We start from the raw sequence: 18701 nt of genomic DNA on the forward strand, positions 1-18701 counted from the left end.
TGGGAAGCACGTTTCACAGAGGATTTCTGAAGATTACATCTGTTGCTCCCTGGACTTCGGATAAATCTATTTTATAGAAAATACCAAACTTCCGGTCTTTTGCTGCTGAAGACAGGAAGAAAGTTAATGGAGGCTCCATCCCTTCTTCAACAATCTGCTAGGCACTCAGTATTGATGGTAGCTTCAATCTAATAGCACAGTTCTGAAGATTCTGGAAAACTGAAATAAAAAAAACAAAATGCTGGATACAGTCAACAGATCGGGCAACATCTTTAGAGAGGATATCTGCAATCCTTCCTTCCACAGATAGAGAAGCACCTATTGGAGAACCAAGCTGATGGTTTTCCTATAACTGGTGACATTTTTCATTTACCATTTCTTTGCGGAATTCAAATATTATATGTCAAGTAATGCTTGGGGCAAGATTCTCACATCACTCATACAGATGATTTTGACAGGTTTTGATGAGTTTCAGACCACTGTCTTCTGTGCCTTTTTTCTCATCTTCATCCTCATCTAAATGCTTACACAGATCATACACATCTATTTCTATTTGGGTTGGGTAAGTTGCAGAATTAAGTAAACCATCCTTTCAGAATCCATGCATCTTGATAGTCTATACAGAAAGGATGTCCTGACTAAGTGAAATACACTTGCTAAGGTTTTACTTTGGAGCCTAGCCTTGAACATATAGAGCATTGGAAGCTCAGCAGGGGCATAGGATTTTTTTGAGGGTGGGAATAGGGATGGTGAAACTAATATGCCATGTATGCTGTTGAAGGTGAACTGAATACCAAGCCCTTTGGTATTCATTTGGTACAAAGAGCAAAAATGCTAATCATCAGAAAGAATTAATACCCACATTGCCTCTTACTAACTCTTCCTTCAGTTAGTCCTGACGAAGGGTCTTGGCCTGAAACGTCGACTGCACCTCTTCCTAGAGATGCTGCCTGGCCTGCCGCGTTCACCAGCAACTTTGATGCGTGTTGCCCCTTTTATTTCATTCTGCTTAGGGGAAAGATGGGTGTAAAATATTTATAGAAAACTGAAAAACTGCAGTTGCTAGAAATCTGGAATAAAAATGCTGAAACACATAGCAAGTCAGACTGCATCTGTGGAAACAGTTAATGGTTCAGGTCAAGATCCCTTTGTCAGAAAAATATTCCACAAACCTTATTTTATTTTCCAGAATTGGATTTGTACACAAGTCTTCTTTTAGCTTCATTGTTTAAATGATGTTTAAGTGATGACAGGTACAGAGGAGATGTCATCTTTTTACGCAGAGAGTGATGAGTGCATGGAATGGGTTGCTGGCGACGGTGGTGGAGGCGGATACAATAGGGTCATTTAAGGGGCTCCTGGACAGGTACATGGAGCTCAGAAAAATGGAGGGCTGTGGATAACCCTAGGTAATTTCTAAGGTAATGACATGTTCGGCACAGTTTTGTGGGCCAAAGGGCCTGTATTGTGCTGTATGTTTCTATGTTAAATAACACCAAATAGCTTTATACAGCATGTCCTTCAAAATTAAGTACTCATAGTCATTTAATGTTGACTCCTTAGGTTGGTCATAGCCAGGCAGGGTGGGGTGTAGTGGGGATAAGCTCCGACTGCCTGTTAAATTTTCCCAATGATGTGCCTCTCAAATAGCTTCTGACAACTAAATCCAGCTCCAGGCCTTCACATGTGGCTTAGCTACTAAGCCTAGTGGGACAATTTCTACTGATAGGAGAAGGGGCAAGGCCTCTTAAAACCAGTTGCTCCAGGCAGGTGGGGCTCATGAGCATTGGTTGGCAGCTCATCTAGGAGAAGGAAAACTCTGACCTCAAACCTCCGCTGCCTTGCAGTCATACCCACTCGTGGGGAAGGCTTCGGGTGTAAACCCCGAGGAAAAATCTGGTTGCCCTAGGGTAGTCCGACATTAAGTTTAAGGCTGACTGGCAACTCCTGTGACACTGCTGGAGCCCAAATGTCTTGGTCTCTGCCATTCCTCTGGATTCATCAGCTATGTGGAGACGGGGAGCCTGTTGCATGGGCAACGGCTTGCTCTCCATATCATACTGCTCCGGTTTGTGTACTGGCTTGCATATCACACATAGACAGCTGGGATGCAACATGAATGGTCAACCCTGACTTAACTTTAGAGTTGAAAAAATGGAACTTACACTATCCTATAGTAATGATAGTCCAAAATCTATTACTGAAACTTGCCATAGTTGCATTCTCTAGAAAGGAGTGGTTTGGTATTTTGCAAAATCCACTTTTAAACACTTCGGGTTGATTAATAAATAAAGGGAACGAAGGTAAGATACAACATATGTAGTTAAACAATTATTTTCTGAACTGTTCTGAATGCTGAGATCAAAGAGTTAATTTAGTAGTTAAACAAAACAGTTGATTTGCACTAAATAGTTAACTGCTGCAAACATAGCACCGACAATTATGATGGGGAGTAATTTTGCAGATTTAATAATATTCTCTAATAATTGCTGTTTTTGATTATAGAAGTGCTCCTTTTATTCAGTTATATGCCTGCAAGCACAGCCATCTCGTGTGGCATGCTGCACTAATTTTAGAATCCAGAATAGCTTTTAGAAGTGTGCAAAGAAACTACAGCTTGTAGGGAAATGAAGAGGCAGATTGGTATTTGTCACAATTGAAAGTAATTAGTTAAGGTTCGAGGAAAGACTTTACTCTTAGGGCTTGTGTCGATCATCAAAGACAGCCAATGAGGTTGCTCTGTGCAGCAGCTGTTCTTCGACTGTGCAATCCACCTCCAGATCACAGTCCTAGTATTGTATATGAAATGGGTGGTAGTATTGCACATGCAGCTTTTACAGTGCTGGTAAGCAGTCCAAATACAAATCAGGGCATTCATGCTGGTAAGTGATGCTGTTTTTTCTCTGTTCTTGCATGGTTCTCTTTAGCAAAATCAATATCAATAATGGTTTTCCTATGAAAATATATATTCATTAAAGTATTTTCCTGAGTTCAGCTTCATATTTTAGAGGATATCAACTAAAACTGTTTCATAGTGAGCCATTGTCTTGGGATCATATTTAAAAATGTAAGCATACTGGAAAGAAACAGCAATATTTAGATTATAACTGTTTTGAATCAATGACTTTTCATTATTTTTTTGTCAGCTGTGAATTCTGAGTTTATGATTAGCTGCGCTACTGGAGAGTAGCCTGACAAATCAGAATTTAATTCATGGGTCATTTTAAGGGCTGTCTATAGTAAGACATGTATACCAGTTGTTAGTGATTTTGTTCTTATTGGAAAACTGCAAAATTTGTACGTATTCTTGACCAAAATAATGAGTTCTATGGAGCTGTTAAGGAAGCTGAATAGAAAGCTATCTCCAGAGATTCTTGTTTTTTGTGTGTGGTACAGCAGCATTTAAGAAACAGATTTCTTTTTTGAAAGCAGTAACATAAATCTTTTACTAGAACAGAATCACAGTTTTAATGTACATTTCTATTGTGGCTTTCTGCATATTCACATTGAAATAATGAAATATGGGATTGCACAGGTGCATTAGTTATTGCATCTCTAGTGGCAAGAGATCTGTGAGAACCACCTCTACCGAGTTTTATTTAGTACATCTGTATAGGTTGTAAATACCACCACTAAGAGGCAATAGAAGTCTTTCTTATTAAGATCTTTTCAACATGTCCAGTGCCAAAGTGATGAATTCAATGAAGCTGCTTCTGTGAACCAGAGATTCAATAGTATGTTTAACTGATAGTCACAAATAGATATGCTATACTGGAGGATAAGACTTATTTTTCATTTTTAGTAAAGAAGGTGAATGTTGTATTGATGAAATAGTTCTTAATGATTTAGTGGTATATATTAGTATCAGATTAGGCAGCATCTCTCACTACTCAATAGCCATCAATTGCATTACTTCTGGGTCACTGAATGCTTTGAGGCAGCTCATTTCTCTAATGGGGTTGTTTCAGATATTAATGGTCATCATCAAACCACAAAGAACACATTAACATGAAGCAACATTTTCCTTAATTTTGGGTCAAGTGCATTAAATATTACAGTATAACTAAGTATTTATTATTTGTCCAGAAATGATAACAGAAGGGAAGATCATTTCAGTTTGTTAAGGCAACTGCAAATTCATTGTAACATGTGGGAAGTAACTACATTTTGAGATCCCACAAAAATGAATACAGATTATCATCGTAGACATTGCTGGCCCGTCGATTTATCCAATGATATCAGTATACTTCAGAGTATTTCTTGAGAAGAGGAAGACTCGGCTGTATGTGAAGTGAATTTCACAAATGAGACATTAGAATATTCAGTACACAAGTATATTTTGTATTTACCGTAATCGCTAGGCTTCTTTGACTTTCATCAATATACCTGATAATTCTTCATACCACTATGCAAAGGATGATGTTTGGTACAGAGGAAGCCAAGTTTCTGACATATTGAAAGTAAGATTTCCTGTCTATTGTGGTATTGTCTACGGATTCCAGATTTAGTATTTGGAATGGATAGCTTTATAGTATTGACAATGCAGCACACATACTCTGGTAATACATATTGATGTTAATTTATACTTGAGTTTACTGTAAGTGAGGAAGGCACTGGGATGAAACCACTGCTAACTGAACCAGCAAACTGTAAAACCTGGAATGAGGATCAGCTGCTGAAAAGACAATTCCTCAGCATATGCCTGATCCCTTTTGGCATCAATTGCAAGTGGCCATCCATTCATAATCAGTACCAGCTGTTTTCCTGGTGTAGGATGGTTCTTAAATTAGATTCAAGCGCAAAGTTCAGAAAAAATTGAGGTTAAATATTGGTCAATAGCATATAAAGAGAGATTTAATGAACTATTTTAAAGTCAACTTCATTATATGAAACCATTGGAAGCACCCCGGCTTGGAGACGCATTGGTGTTTAAAATTGTGGTTAAAGAAGATCTGTAATGTTGTCACTCCAATTAAGGTTCTAGAAAGGAAAGTTGATTTTCAGATTTCCATTTGTAGTAAGAGTAAATCAAACATTTTATTTGTTTTACATCAATTTCTTTTATTTAACCCAACTGCCCCCTCAAAAAAATTCTCCAGCAATCTTTCCTACCCTCAATACCCTGGTGCAAAGTTAATATCCTGCCTTTTGAACAAAGCAGACTCAAGTTCAGTAATGATTTGTGCTGTGGCTTTTTGTTTTCCCTGTTGTAGGATTCAACAAACCATAATGAACAAATTTGAAATGGTATCAAATATATCCTTTAAACTTTCTTGTAGAAGGAGCATTGGAACTGAAATGCCATTTCCCTAATCACTATTTTTCTTGTAATGTGTTAACACAAATGTACAACTTTCCAGACAATGCTGGGCACAACAACTTTCACCAAGTCATGTGTACCGTCCCAACCTCCTGCCCTCAGGTAACATTCATCATCCCCACTCTTAACATAATGTAATTCATTAACCTGATATGTATTCTGTACTAGATCTGTCTGCCATGATGTAAACAGTGCTGACTAAAGGACTAAAGTGTGCTTTATTTTACCATTGCATTATAAAGCTGTCTCTGAAGTTATTAATTCTGATGATTTAAGGCCATACCTACTATTGAACATCTATTGCATGGAGTTACGTTAGCAGTTTGCCAGGAGACTTTGAGAATTTTGGCAGAACCCCTATTTTCAAGGAGGCTTTAAACTACAAAGTCTATTTCTTAGGAGTATTTTGGCTGGTTGAAAGGACCATAGAATATATTATATTGCTACTGGTTAAATGTGTTCTTTTCTCCTCAGCAGAACCTGATTGTTCTTACATTGTTCATATATTGTGAACTGCTTTATTTCTGGATATTTTCTTAAAACATTGAAAGGGCGAAGAGACTGGAAACAGCTGTCTATGATCAAGGTTTGGTCCTGGAGATGCATACAAACTCCTCTGCACTGCAGCTGATTTCCTGACTATTGAATTATGCAGTCAGAGCTGGTCAAATAGCAGCATTGCCTTGACATTGTTACCTATTAGGAATGTACTGTCTAAGCTGTTTCAAAAAGGGGGAAAATAATTATTTCCAAATTAATTTCTTGATTTATCAACTGGAATATACATACAATGGTATCTACAATCTTTCAGTCTTATGAAAATCTCATTGAGAAGAAACACAGCTTTAAGTATCATGGAAATAAAAGCAATCTAAAGGGGATCTAGTGGCTTAGTATTCAGAGATTATCCCGATTCAGCATGCTAGCATGTTGCCAGAGTAAATATCGGTTTAATGATATTCAGGTCAGAACAGAATAGTGAAATGCAGACATCCAATTAGAGATCAGGCTAATGAAATGTAAAACCACTGGGGAACCACTTACAATTTTGATAGCAACACCAAGCTGAATTGCTCACTTTTATTTGCAGTTTCAGTTCTTTGTTTGCTTGAGAACTAATGGGACTTAAGATGGTATTTTCTGTCTTCTGATTACCTGCTGTACCAGCAGTGTTTAATTCATCATTCAAAGAAAGTGACAGAGTAAAGAATGTCATGAATATATTTGTCAGTAATGTTTTGCTATTGCTGGTATCTTTATTATTTTTAAATTTGAGTTTTGTTGAGTTTCTTCTCTACATCACCAGCTCTCACCCCCAAACTACCGAGTGGCTTGTTTCTCAAAGCAATAATTTCTGCCTCTATCATCCGCTGCTGTCATAACACCCGAGACTTATATAATTCATCTAAAACTCTGGGGATAAGCATTGTGAAAGTGGTGTAAGATGAGGCTCATTAAACCATTTTCTACAGAGTAATATATTATGACTGCCTTAAATAAGTTTCAGTCTGATAATTATTGCTTATTAAGGATAATGGCTAAACACAGAGTGCATCTGAGTGAACTTTCTTGAAGTCACGGTTTAGTCTGTAAGCTGAGGAAACATTTATTCCTTTGGGGTAAGTACTTGATGGGCTGATTCCATTTTATTCTTCCTGTGAGTTGTCATTACTGAATTATTGCTACTTGGGTGCAGCAGATGCTCTGTAAGAGTCTACTGTTGATTGAACTGTAATAGCCATGACAGCAGGGAAGGTCGGCATGACAGGGATCAATGGATGGACCAGATGAAATATGTACAGTTACTTGATATCAGATGTACTGTATGATTTATCTAACATTGCAGGAATAAATGTTTAAATTTCCTTTGCCTTTCAGTGAAACATTTGCACTCAACCTCTTCCATTTTCACAACCTGTAGAAAATATATTTTATCCAGTAAGGCTTCAACCCTGTCAAAGCAACTAGTTAATTAGACTGTGGTTCTGGTTTATTTTGGAGTATGGCAGATCAGCTTGCATCAAATGTGCATTGGTTGTCTGTTAAGGGTTTTGTAGATAATTTGAAACCTGTTTTAAAAATATTATTTTCATGACTTTTGTCAATGAGAATTTTACTCCATGCGCATTCAAATTTACTCAAACATCTTACCAACCATAAGGACATTATCTGAGGCTTATAGCATGCAATCATTAACTTGTAAGTTGCTGTGCCCAATGTTTTGCATCCACATGCCACATGGTGGGTTGGAAAGGATGAGGCCAGGGTGAAAATTGAATCAGGTCCTGTCCTTTCCACATCATTTTGGTATTGCACAGTGGCAGTTACGTTGGGTTTAAGTCATAAACTTTTAGGCTTTACATCAGCAGCATAACGATGACTACTGTGAGCAGTTTCAATCTCCTGGCAGTGCACATCACACACAACCTTTCATGGTCCTAGAACACATTCTACACAGTCAGGAAAGCTCACCAACACAAAAAGCTCTATTAACTGAAGAGGCTGAAGGGAGCTGGATGATGCACATATGCACACATGTCATTCTACAGGTACACAGTAGAGAGCACCCTAGCAATCTACAACACTGCACGATACGGAAACTGCTCTGTGGTGGACAGGAAGGCTCTACAAAGTGTAGTCAAAATTGTCCAGCCCATCAATGGCAGAAGCCTACTTGTCATCAAGGACATATGTACAGAAATGTGTCTAAAAAGGACCAGGAACATCATGAAAAATCCCACCCACCGTACTCATGAACTGCTTGTCCCACTCCCATCAGAAAGAAGGCTATATAGCATCCACTTCAGGACCACCAGACTCAAAAACAGTTACTTTCCCCAAGCAGGAAGGCTGATCAACACTTCTACTCACTAATCCATCCCTCCACACCCCCTACCACCGCTACTTTATTGCTTCCTGTGGGTACCTTATGCTCAGAGACTCCTGTGCCCAGCATTATCTTATGGACATACAATCAATGTATACAAGCTATCCTATGTACCTATAGTTATTGTGTTTTTATTATCATGTTCTTTATCTTACTGTGTTTTTTTGTGCTGCACCAGATCTGGGGTAATAATTATTTTAATTTATGTGCTGGGAATGACATTAAATAGCCTTGGGTCTTGAATAAATGCTTAGAATTTTGGCTTTAACTGATAGTAAGTTATCAACCTGTTTTATGTCTCTCCAAATTATATTTTAAAATGGTAGCAGAAGACTATGAGGTTGTCAAATTTCTGCTTGTTTTTAAATCTGATTTACTGATGAGGGAGTCTACAGAAGGACTCAGACAGATTAGGAGAATTGGCAAAGAAGTGACAGTTGGAATATAGTGTAGGAAAGTGTATGGTTAAACACCTTGGTAGAAGGAATAGCGACCATAAGATCATAAAATATAGAAGCAGAATCAGGCCACTCGACCTATTGAGTCTGCTCTACCATTCTATTATGGCTAATTTATTATCCATCTCATCCACATTCCCCATAATCTTTGACACCCTATCAACCTCTGCCTTAAATATACCCTGTGATTTGCCTCCACAGACATGTGTGCCAATGAATTCCACATATTTGCCACCATATGAAACACAGGTGCCCCTCAGGGCTGAATCCTATGCCCCTTCCTTTACTCTCTGTATACCCATGACTGTGTCTCCACCCACAGCTCCAACCTGCTAATTAAATTTGCTGAAGACACCACATTGATTGGCCTAATCACAAATAATAATGAGGCAGCCTACAGAGAAGAAGTCATCACCCCTACACAGAAGTGTCAAGAAAACAGCCTCTCCCTCAATGTCACAAAAACAAAGGAGCTGGTTGTGGACTACAGGAAGAATGGAGACAGGCTAGCCCCTATTGACATCAAGGGATCTGGGTTTGAGAGGGTGAACAGCTTTAAGTTCCTCAGCATACACATCACCTAGGATCCCTTGTGGTCTGTACATACCGACTGTGTGGTGAAAAAACACAACAGCGCCTATTTCACCTCAGATGGTTGAAGAAGTTCGGTATGGACCCCCAAATCCTAAGAATCCCATGTTCTCAAGGAAATGTATGGCAGAAATGTGGCAAATGTTCAGGGGGTAATTGTGTGACATCCTGCATAGGTACATTCCAATAAGACAGGGAAACGATAGTAGGGTTCAGGAACCGTGGTGTACAAGGCTGTTGAAAATCTCGTCAAGAAGAAAAGCAAAGCTTACAAAAGGTTCAAAAAACTAGATAATAATAGAGATCTAAAAAATTATAAGGCTAGCAGGAAGGAGCTTAAGAATAAAATTAGGAGAGCCAGAAGGGGACATGACAAGGCCTCGGTGAGCAGGATTAAGGAAAACCCCAAGGCATTCTACAAGTATGTGAAGAGCAAGAGGATAAGATGTGAGAGAATGGGACCAATCAAGTGTGACATTGGAAAAGTGTGTATGGAACCGGAGGAGATAGTGGAGGTACTTAATGAATGAACACTTTGCTTCAGTATTCACTACAGAAAAGGATCTTGGCAATTGTAGGGATGACTTACAGCGGATTGATAAGCTTGAGCATGTAGATATTAAGGAAGAGGATGTGCTGGAGCTTTTGGAAAGCATCAAGTTGGATAAATCTCCAGGGCCGGATGAGATGTACCCCAGGCTACTATGGGAGGCGAGGGAGACCATAAGACCATTAGACAAAGGAGCAGAAGTTGGCCATTCGGCCCATTGAGTCTGCTCTGCAATTTTATCATGAGCTGATCCATTCTCCCATTTAGTCCCACTCCCCTGCCTTCTTACCGTAACCTTTGATGCCCTGGCTACTCAGATACCTATCACTCTCTACCTTAAATACAGCCAATGACTTGGCCTCCACTGCCGCCCATGACAACAAATTCCATAGATTCACCACCCTCTGACTAAAAAAATTTCTTCGCATTTCTGTTCTGAATGAGCAACCTTCAACACTTAAGTCATGCCCTTTCGTACTAGACTCCCCCATCATGGGAAAGAACTTTGCCACATCCACTCTGTTCATGCCTTTCAATATTTGAAATGTTTTTATGAGGTCTCCCCTCATTCTTCTAAACAGTCCAAGAGCAGACAAACGTTCCTCATATGTTAACCCTCTCATTCCCGGAATCATTCTAGTGAATCTTCTCTGTACCCTCTCCAATGTCAGCATATCCTTTCTTAAAAAAGGAGACCAAAACTGCCCACAGTACTCCAAGTGAGGTCTCACCAGCGCCTTATAGAGCCCCAACATCACATCCCTGCTCCTATACTCTATTCCTCTAGAAATGAATGCCAACATTGCATTCACCTTCTTTACTACTGACTCAACCTGGAGGTTAACCTTAAGGGTATCCTGTACGAGGACTCCCAAGTCCAATTGCATCTCCGAACTTTGGATTCTTTCCCCATTTAAATAATAGTCTGCCTGTTTATTATTTCTGCTAAAGTGCATAACCATACACTTTCCAACATTGTACTTCATTTGCCATTTCTCTGCCCATTCTTCCAATCTATCCAAGTCTCTCTGCAGACTCTCCGTTTCCTCAGCACTGCCGGCCCCTCCACCTATCTTCGTATTGCAGCAAACTTAGCCACAAAGCCATCTATTCCATAATCCAAATCGTTGATGTACAATGTAAAAAGAAGCAGCCCCAACACCCTGTGGAACACCACTGGTAACCGGCAGCCAACCAGAATAGGATCCCTTTATTCCCACTCTCTGTTTCCTGCCAATCAGCCAACGCTCTATCCATGTATGCAACTTTCCCGTAATTCCATGCTCTCTTATCTTGTTAAGTAGCCTCATGTGTGGCACCTTGTCAAAGGCCTTCTGAAAATCCAAATATACAACATCCACTGCATCTCCCTTGTCTAGCCTACTGGTAGTTTCCGCAAAAAATTGTGATAGATTTGTCAGGCAGGATTTTCCTTTAAGGAATCCATGCTGAGTTCTGCCCATCTTGTCATATGCCTCCAGGTACTCTGTAACCTCATCCTTGACAATCGACTCCAACAACTTCCCAACCACCAATGTCAAGCTAACAGGTCTATAATTTTCTTTTTGCTTCCTTGCCCCCTTCTTAAATAGCGGAATGACATTTGCAATCTTCCAGTCCTCCGGAACCATGCCCGAATCTATCGATTTTTGAAAGATCATCGCTAATGCCTCCGCAATCTCCACAGCTACTTCCTTCAGAACACGCGGGTGCATTCCATCTGGTCCGGGAGATTTATCTACCTTTAGACTACTCAGCTTCCTGAGTACTTTCTCTGTCGTAATTGTGACTGCGTACACTTCTCTTCCCTGCCACCCTTGAGTGTCCGGTCTACTGCTGATGTCTTCCTCAGTGAAGACTGATGCAAAATACTTGTTCAGCTCCTCTGCCATCTCCTATCTCCCATTACAATTTCTCCAGTATCATTTTCTATCGGTCCTATATCTACTCTCACCTGTCTTTTACTCTTTATATACTTGAAAAAGCTTTTAGTATCCTCTTTGATATTATTTGTTAGCTTCCTTTCCTAGTTAATCTTTTCCCTCTTAGTGACCTTCTTGGTTTCCTTTTGTAAAGTTTTAAAAACTTCCCAATCCTCTGTCTTCCCACTAATTTTTGTTTCCTTGTATGCCCTCTCCTTTGCTTTAACTTTGGCTTTGACTTCTCTTGTCAACCACGGTTGCATCCTTTTTCCATTCGAAAATTTCTTCTTTTTTGGAATATACCTGTCTTGCACCTTCTTCACTTCTCGCGTACACTGCAGCCACTGCTGCTCTGCCGTCTTTACAACCAGTGTCCCTTTCCAGTCAACTTTGGCCAGTTCCTCTCTCATGCCACTGTAATTTCCTTTACTCCACTGAAATACCGACACATCAGATTTAGGCTTCTCTTTTTCAAATTTCACAGTGAACGCAATCATGTTATGATCATTGCCTCCTAAGGGTCCCTTCACCTCAATCTCTCTACTCACCTCCGGTTCATTCCACAATACCAAATCCAGTACAGCCGATCCCCTAGTGGGCTCAACAGCAAGCTGTTCTAAAAAGTCATCTCGCAGACATTCTACAAATTCTCCCTCTTGAGTCCCAGTGCCGATCTGATTTTCCCAATCCACTCGCATGTTAAAATCCCCCACAATTATCATAACCCTGCCCTTCTGACAAGCCTTTTCTATTTCCTGTTGTAATTTGTAATCCACATCGCTGCAGCTGTTTGGAGGCCTATAAATAACTGCCATCAGGGTCCTTTTACCCCTGCTATTTCTTAGCTCAACCCATATAGATTCTGCACCTTCTGATCCTATATCATCTCTTTCTAATGATTTAAAATCATTTCTTACCAATAAAGCCATGCCTCCCCCTCTGTCTACCTTCCTATCGTTCCGATACACCGTGTATCCTTGGACGTTCAGCTCCCAGAGACATGCATCCTTTAGCCAGGTCTCAGTGATGGCCACAATATCATACCTGCCAATCTGTAGCTGTACGACAAGATCATCCACCTTATTCCTTATGCTGCGTGCATTTATGTATAACACCTTAAGACCAGTATTTGGTACTTTTCGCTTTGATTTCACTGCAAATTTATTGCACTGCAACTCATTCCAATGGCTACAAATTTGCCCCATCACCTGCCTGTCTTTCCTGACATCTTTACTGCTCACTATCTTAGATTTATTTCTGTTTTCCCCTTCCTCCGCTCTGTCACTCCAGCTCCCATCCCCCTGCCAAATTAGTTTAAACCCTCCCTAAAAGCTCTATTAAAATTTCCCGCCAGGATATTGGTCCCCTTCAGGTTCAGCTGTAGCCTGTCCTTTTTGAACAGGTCATACTCTTGGCAGTGTGGAGGATCAGAGGGATCTTGGGACTCTTGGCAGTGTGGAGGATCAGAGGGATCCATAGGACTCTCAAATCTGCTGCGCATGTTGACTCTGTGGTTAAGAAGGCATAAAGTGCATTGGCTTTCATCAACTGTAGGATTGAGTTTAAGAACCGAGAGGAGATTGCTGAGACTCTGGCAACGATTTTTGCATCATCAGTGAGGACGGGAGAGGTTCCAGAGGATTGGAGGTTTCCAGATGTTGTTCTCTTATTCAAGAAAGGGATTAGAGATAGCCTAGGAAATTATAGACTGGTGAGTCTTACTTCAGTGGCTGGTAAGTTGATGGAGAAGATCCTGAGAGGCAGGATTTATGAACAAATGTTTGTATGATTAGAAATAGTCAGCATGGCTTTTTTAAAGGCAGGTCATGCCTTACCAGCCTGATTGAATTTTTTGAGGATGTGACTAAACACATTGATGAAGGTAGAGCAGTAGATATAGCGTATATGGATTTCAGCAAGGCATTTGATAAGGTATCCCATGCAAGGCTTATTGAGAAAGTAAGGAGGCACGGGATACAAGGAGACCTTGCTTTGTGGATCCAGAATTGGCTTGCCCACAGAAGGCAGAGAGTGGTTGTAGATGGGTCATATTCTGCATGGAGGTTGATCACCAGTGGAGTGCCTCAGGAATCTGTTCTGGGACCCCTTCTCTTCGTTTTTATAAATGACTTGGATGAGGAAGTGGAAGGATGGGTTAGTAAATTTGCTGATGACACTAAGGTTGGGGGTGTTGTGGATAGTACGGAGGGCTGTCAGATGTTACAGTGGGACATCCATAGGATGCAAAACTGGGCTGAGAAGTGGCAGATGGAGTTCAAACCAGATAAATGTGAGATGGTTCTTTTTGGTAGGTCAAATATGATGACAGAATATAGTATTAATGGTAAGACTCTTGGCAGTGGATTTTGGGGTCCGAGTCCATAAGGCACTCAAAGCTGCTGCACAGGTTGACCCTGTGGTTAAGAAGGCATACAGTGCATTGGCCTTCATCAACTGTGGGATTGAGTTTAAGAACCGAGACGTAATGTTACAGCTTTATAGGACTCTGGTCAGACCCTACTTGGAGTACTGTGCTCAATTCTGGTCACCTCACTACAGGAAGGATGTGGAAACTATAGAAAGGGTGCAGAGGAGATTTACAAGGATGTTGCCTGGATTGGAGAGCATGCCCTATGAGAATAGGTTGAGTGAACTTGGCCTTTTCTCTTTGGTGCAATGGAGGATGAGAGGTGACGTGATAGAGGTGTATACGATGATGAGAGGCATTGATCGTGTAGAGGCTTTTTCTCAGAGCTGTAATGTCTAACACGAAAGGGCACAGTTTTATGGTGCTAGGAAGCAGGTATAGAGAACATGTCAGGGGCAAGTTTTTTTACACAGTGAGTGTGTGGAATGGGCTACTGGTGACGGTGGTGGAGGCGGAAACAAAAGGGTCTGGATAGGTACATGGAGCTTAGATAAATAGAGGGCTATGGGTAACCCTAGGTAATTTCTAAAGTAAGTACGTGTTCGACACAGCATCGTGAGCCGAAGGGCCTGTATTGTGCTGTAGGTTTTCTATGTTTCTATGTTTCTACCTTCCTGCAGGGGCACAATTGAGAGAGCATCCTGACTGACTGCATCACCACCTGGAATGTGTAATCCTTAAGATTTCCCCTTAAGGAAACAATGCTGACTTTGGCCTGTTTTATTATGTGCCTCCAAGTGCCTGGAAACCTCATCCTTAATAATGGACTTCAACTTCTTCCCAACTGCTGAGGCCAGGCTAACTGGCTTACAATTTTCTTTCTTCTGTCTTCCTCCGTTCTGAAAGAGTTGAATGACATTTGCAATTATCCAGCTGTCCAGAACCATTCCAGAATCTAGTGATTCATGATAGATCATTACTAATGCTTTCACAATCTTTTCAGCTGCCTCTTTCATAACCCTGGGATGTAGTCCATCTGATCCAGGTGACTTATCTAGCTTCAGATCTTCCATCTCCCCAAGCACCTTCTCCTTCATAATAGTAAATGCATTCACTTCTGCCATTTGACACACTTCAATTTCTGGCATACAGCTAGTGTCTTCCACAATGACGACTGATGCAAAATACTTATTAAGTTCATTCGCCACTTCTTTGTCCTCCATTATTACTTCTCCAGAATCATTTTCCTGCGGTCCAATATCCACTCTCAACTCTCTTTTACTCTTTATATATCTGTGAAATACTTTTGTTATACTCTTTCATATTATTGGCTCTCTGAACTTCATATCAAATCTTCTCTTTTTTTTGTTGTCTTCTGTTGTTTTTGAAAAGCTTCCCAATCCTCCAACTGCCCACTAGTTTTTGCTATATTAAAAGCCCTCTCTTTTCCTTTTTTGCTGTGTTTGAATTCCCTTGTCAGCCATGGTTGCTTCATCCTGCCTTTAGAATACTTCTTCATCTTTGGGATGTATCTATCCTGCTCCTTCCGCATGCCCCCAGAGACCCTTACCATTTCCTATTCTGTCGTCATCCCTGCCAATGTATCCTTCCAATCAACTTTGGCCAGCTCCTCTCTCATGCCTCTGTAATTCCCTTTCCTCCACTGCCTACTGATACATTAATGCTGGAGGAACTCAGTAGGTCTGGCAGCATCATGGAAATGAACAAAGAGTTGACATCCCAGGCCTAGACTCTTCTTCAAGACGGGAAAGGACGGGGATGATGGTAGGAGAAGAAGGATAGTTAGAAGATGATTGATGAAGCCAGGTGGGTAGGAAAGGTAAAGGGCTGGGGAGGAAGGAATCTGGTAGGAGAGGAGAGTGACCTATAGAGAAAAGAAATGAATTGGGGCACCAGGGGGAGGTGATCGACAAGCAAGAAGAAATAGCAGGGCAGAATGGGGAATGGAAGAAGAGGGGAGAGGGAGGGATCATGTTTTTTTACCTGAAGTAGAAATTCATGCTCGTGCCATCAGGTTGAAGGCCACTCAGATGGAATATAAAGTGTTACTCCTCCACGCTGAGGAGTGGCACAAGAGAAAGGCATAACCAACATGTTGGACTGGGAATGGGAAATAGAATTAATGTTATGCTACTGGGAATTCCATTTTGGCAGATAGAGTGGAGGTGCTCGACAAAGTGATCCCCCAGTTTTACAACTGGTCTCACCAGTGTAGAGAATGCTGCATTGGGAACACCAGATACAATAGACAACCCCAGGAGATTCGCAAGTGAAGTGTTGCCTCACCTGGAAAGACTGTTGCCGAGATAAGTGCTGGGAGGGAGATGAGTAGGGATGGATGATTAGATAAGGGAATCACGGAGGGAGCAATCTCTGTGGAAAGCAGAGAGTGCGGTAGGGAGAGGTAAAGTTGTGTTTGGTCATAGGATCCCTCGGGAGATAGTGGAAGATTCAGAGAATGGTGTGTTGGATGCAGAGGCTCAAGGGATGGTCGATAAGAACAAAAGGAACTTTATCACTGTTAAGGCAGCAGGAAGATAGGGTGAGCGTGGATGTCTGGGAAATGGAGTAGATGCGGATGAGGGTAGCATCAATGGTGGGGTAAGGGAAACATGGTTCTTTAAAGAAGGAACAGATCTGTGATGCCTCATCCAGGGAACAGATGTGTTGGAGACAAAGGGATTAAGAAAAGGGAATTGCATTTTTACAGAAGACAGGAGGAGAAGAAGTATAGTCGAAATAACAGTGGATGTCGGTAGGTTTATGAAAGATGTTGGTTGACAGTTTGTCTCCAGAGATGGAGACAGAAATCAGGAAAGGGTAGGGAGATGTCAGAAATGGACCAAGTGGATTTAAGGGCTGGGTGGAAGTTGGAGGCAAAGTTGATGAAATTGAAGCTGTGCTAATGTAGTCGTCAATGTAGCGGAGGAAGAGTTTGGGAGCATTACTGAGGAAAGCTTGGAACATAGACTGTTCTACGCAACCAATAAACTGGCAGACACAGCTGGGACCCAAGCGGGTGTTCATGGCTACCCCTCAAGTCTGTAGAAAGTGGGGGAAGCTGAAGGGAAGGAGCAGTTCTGCTAGATGGAGGAGGGTAGTGTTGGAGGGGAATTGTTTGTTTCTTTTATTGAGAAAGAAATGGAGAGCATTAACGCTGAAAATAAGGTGGTCTGGGCCAGGGAACTGAATTGAATTGACTTTATTTCTTTCATCCTTCATATACATGTGGAGTAAAATATTGATGTTATGTCTCTGTCTAAATGTTCAATGTGCAATTTGTAGTAATTTATAAAATATAGTATGTACAATAGGACAGTCAATATAGCATAAAAGTACAATTGTATCAGCGTGACTTAATCAGTTGGATGGTCTGGTGGAAGAAGCTGTCCCGGAGCCTGCTGGTCCTGGCTTTTATACTGTCGTATGATTTCCTGGATGGTAGCAGATGGAACATTTTGTAGTTGGAGTGACTCAGGTCCCCAATAATCCTTCGGGCTGTTTTTACACACCTGTCGCTGTAAATGTCCTGAGTAGTGGGAAGTTCACGTCTACAGATGCGCTGGGCTGTCTGCACCACTCTCTGCAGAGTCCTGCGATTAAGGGAGGTACAGTTTCCATACCGGGCAGTGATGCAGCCAGTCAGGATGCTCTCAGTTGTGCCCCTGTAGAAATGCTGTTCTTGGACTACAGTTCAACACTCAACACTGTAATTCCCTCCAGGCTTGACAAGAAGCTCAGAGACCTCGGCATTTCATGAGGAAATTGAGAGTATGAGAAACGTCATGGTTGTAGGTGAGAAGGGACTGAACCAAGAGGGAGAGAATGGAGTTGAGGTATGAGTGCACAAGTTCCGTAGGCCATGAATAGGCAGAGACTACTGGCCTACCCAGACAGTCAGGTAGGATCGAGCAATGCAGGATAAGGGAACTATGAATTTGGTAGCAGTGGATGGGAGTTCTGCAAAGTTGATGAGGTCAGTGATGGTGTCGGACACAGTTTTCTAATAGCATGGAGTGGGTTCCTCTTTAAGAGGTAGGTAAGAGCAGGTGTCTGCGAGCTGTCACCTGGCCTCAACAAGGTAGAGGTCAGTCCGCCAGACTGTAAAGCACCCCCTTTGTCTGCAGGTTTGATGGCAAGGGTGGGGTTGATGCGGAGAGAATGGTGGGCAGTAGAGTTCCAGCATCTGCAGGATTTCTCGTGTTTATTATATTGACACATTTGATTTTATCTTCTCTCTATCAAACTGCAGGGTGAATTCTATCATTTTATGATCACTGCCTCCCATGGGTTCTTTATTTATGATCCCTAATCAAATCTAGTTCATTATACAAGACACAATCCTTTTTGGAGAAATAAGCACATCACCCTACTGTGATTTGACCCATATATGACTTCAAACCCATAACAGACACTATTAACTACATCCTAAAATGGCTTCAGTTGTAACAGCATTGATATCTTGTACAGGTTCCTTCCTCCCAAGCAAAACCAAAAAACAAATTTATACCAAAACAAAACACAATAAATGCTGGAAACCTGACAGCATCACGGAATCAATTATCAGCATTTTGTATTCTCCAA

The 18701-nt window shown here is 41.2% G+C and overlaps 1 protein-coding gene across 4 annotated transcripts in view; it reads left to right on the plus strand.

Moving 5' to 3' along the window:
* Window positions 1–2844: 2844 nt before the first annotated feature.
* Window positions 2845–18701, plus strand: part of thsd7ba (thrombospondin, type I, domain containing 7Ba) — a 1047195-nt gene continuing 1031338 nt past the window's right edge. For 3 of the 4 annotated variants that reach the window (XM_072258590.1, XM_072258595.1, XM_072258596.1), the window contains exon 1: window positions 2850–2882. The gene's annotated coding sequence lies outside the window, so the exon portion shown is untranslated. Of the gene's footprint in view, window positions 2883–18701 lie in introns of all 4 variants that reach the window. The other variant, XM_072258592.1, reaches the window with a different exon arrangement.

Source organism: Mobula birostris, chromosome 5, assembly GCF_030028105.1.
Source record: "Mobula birostris isolate sMobBir1 chromosome 5, sMobBir1.hap1, whole genome shotgun sequence".
Taxonomy (NCBI): domain Eukaryota; kingdom Metazoa; phylum Chordata; class Chondrichthyes; order Myliobatiformes; family Myliobatidae; genus Mobula; species Mobula birostris.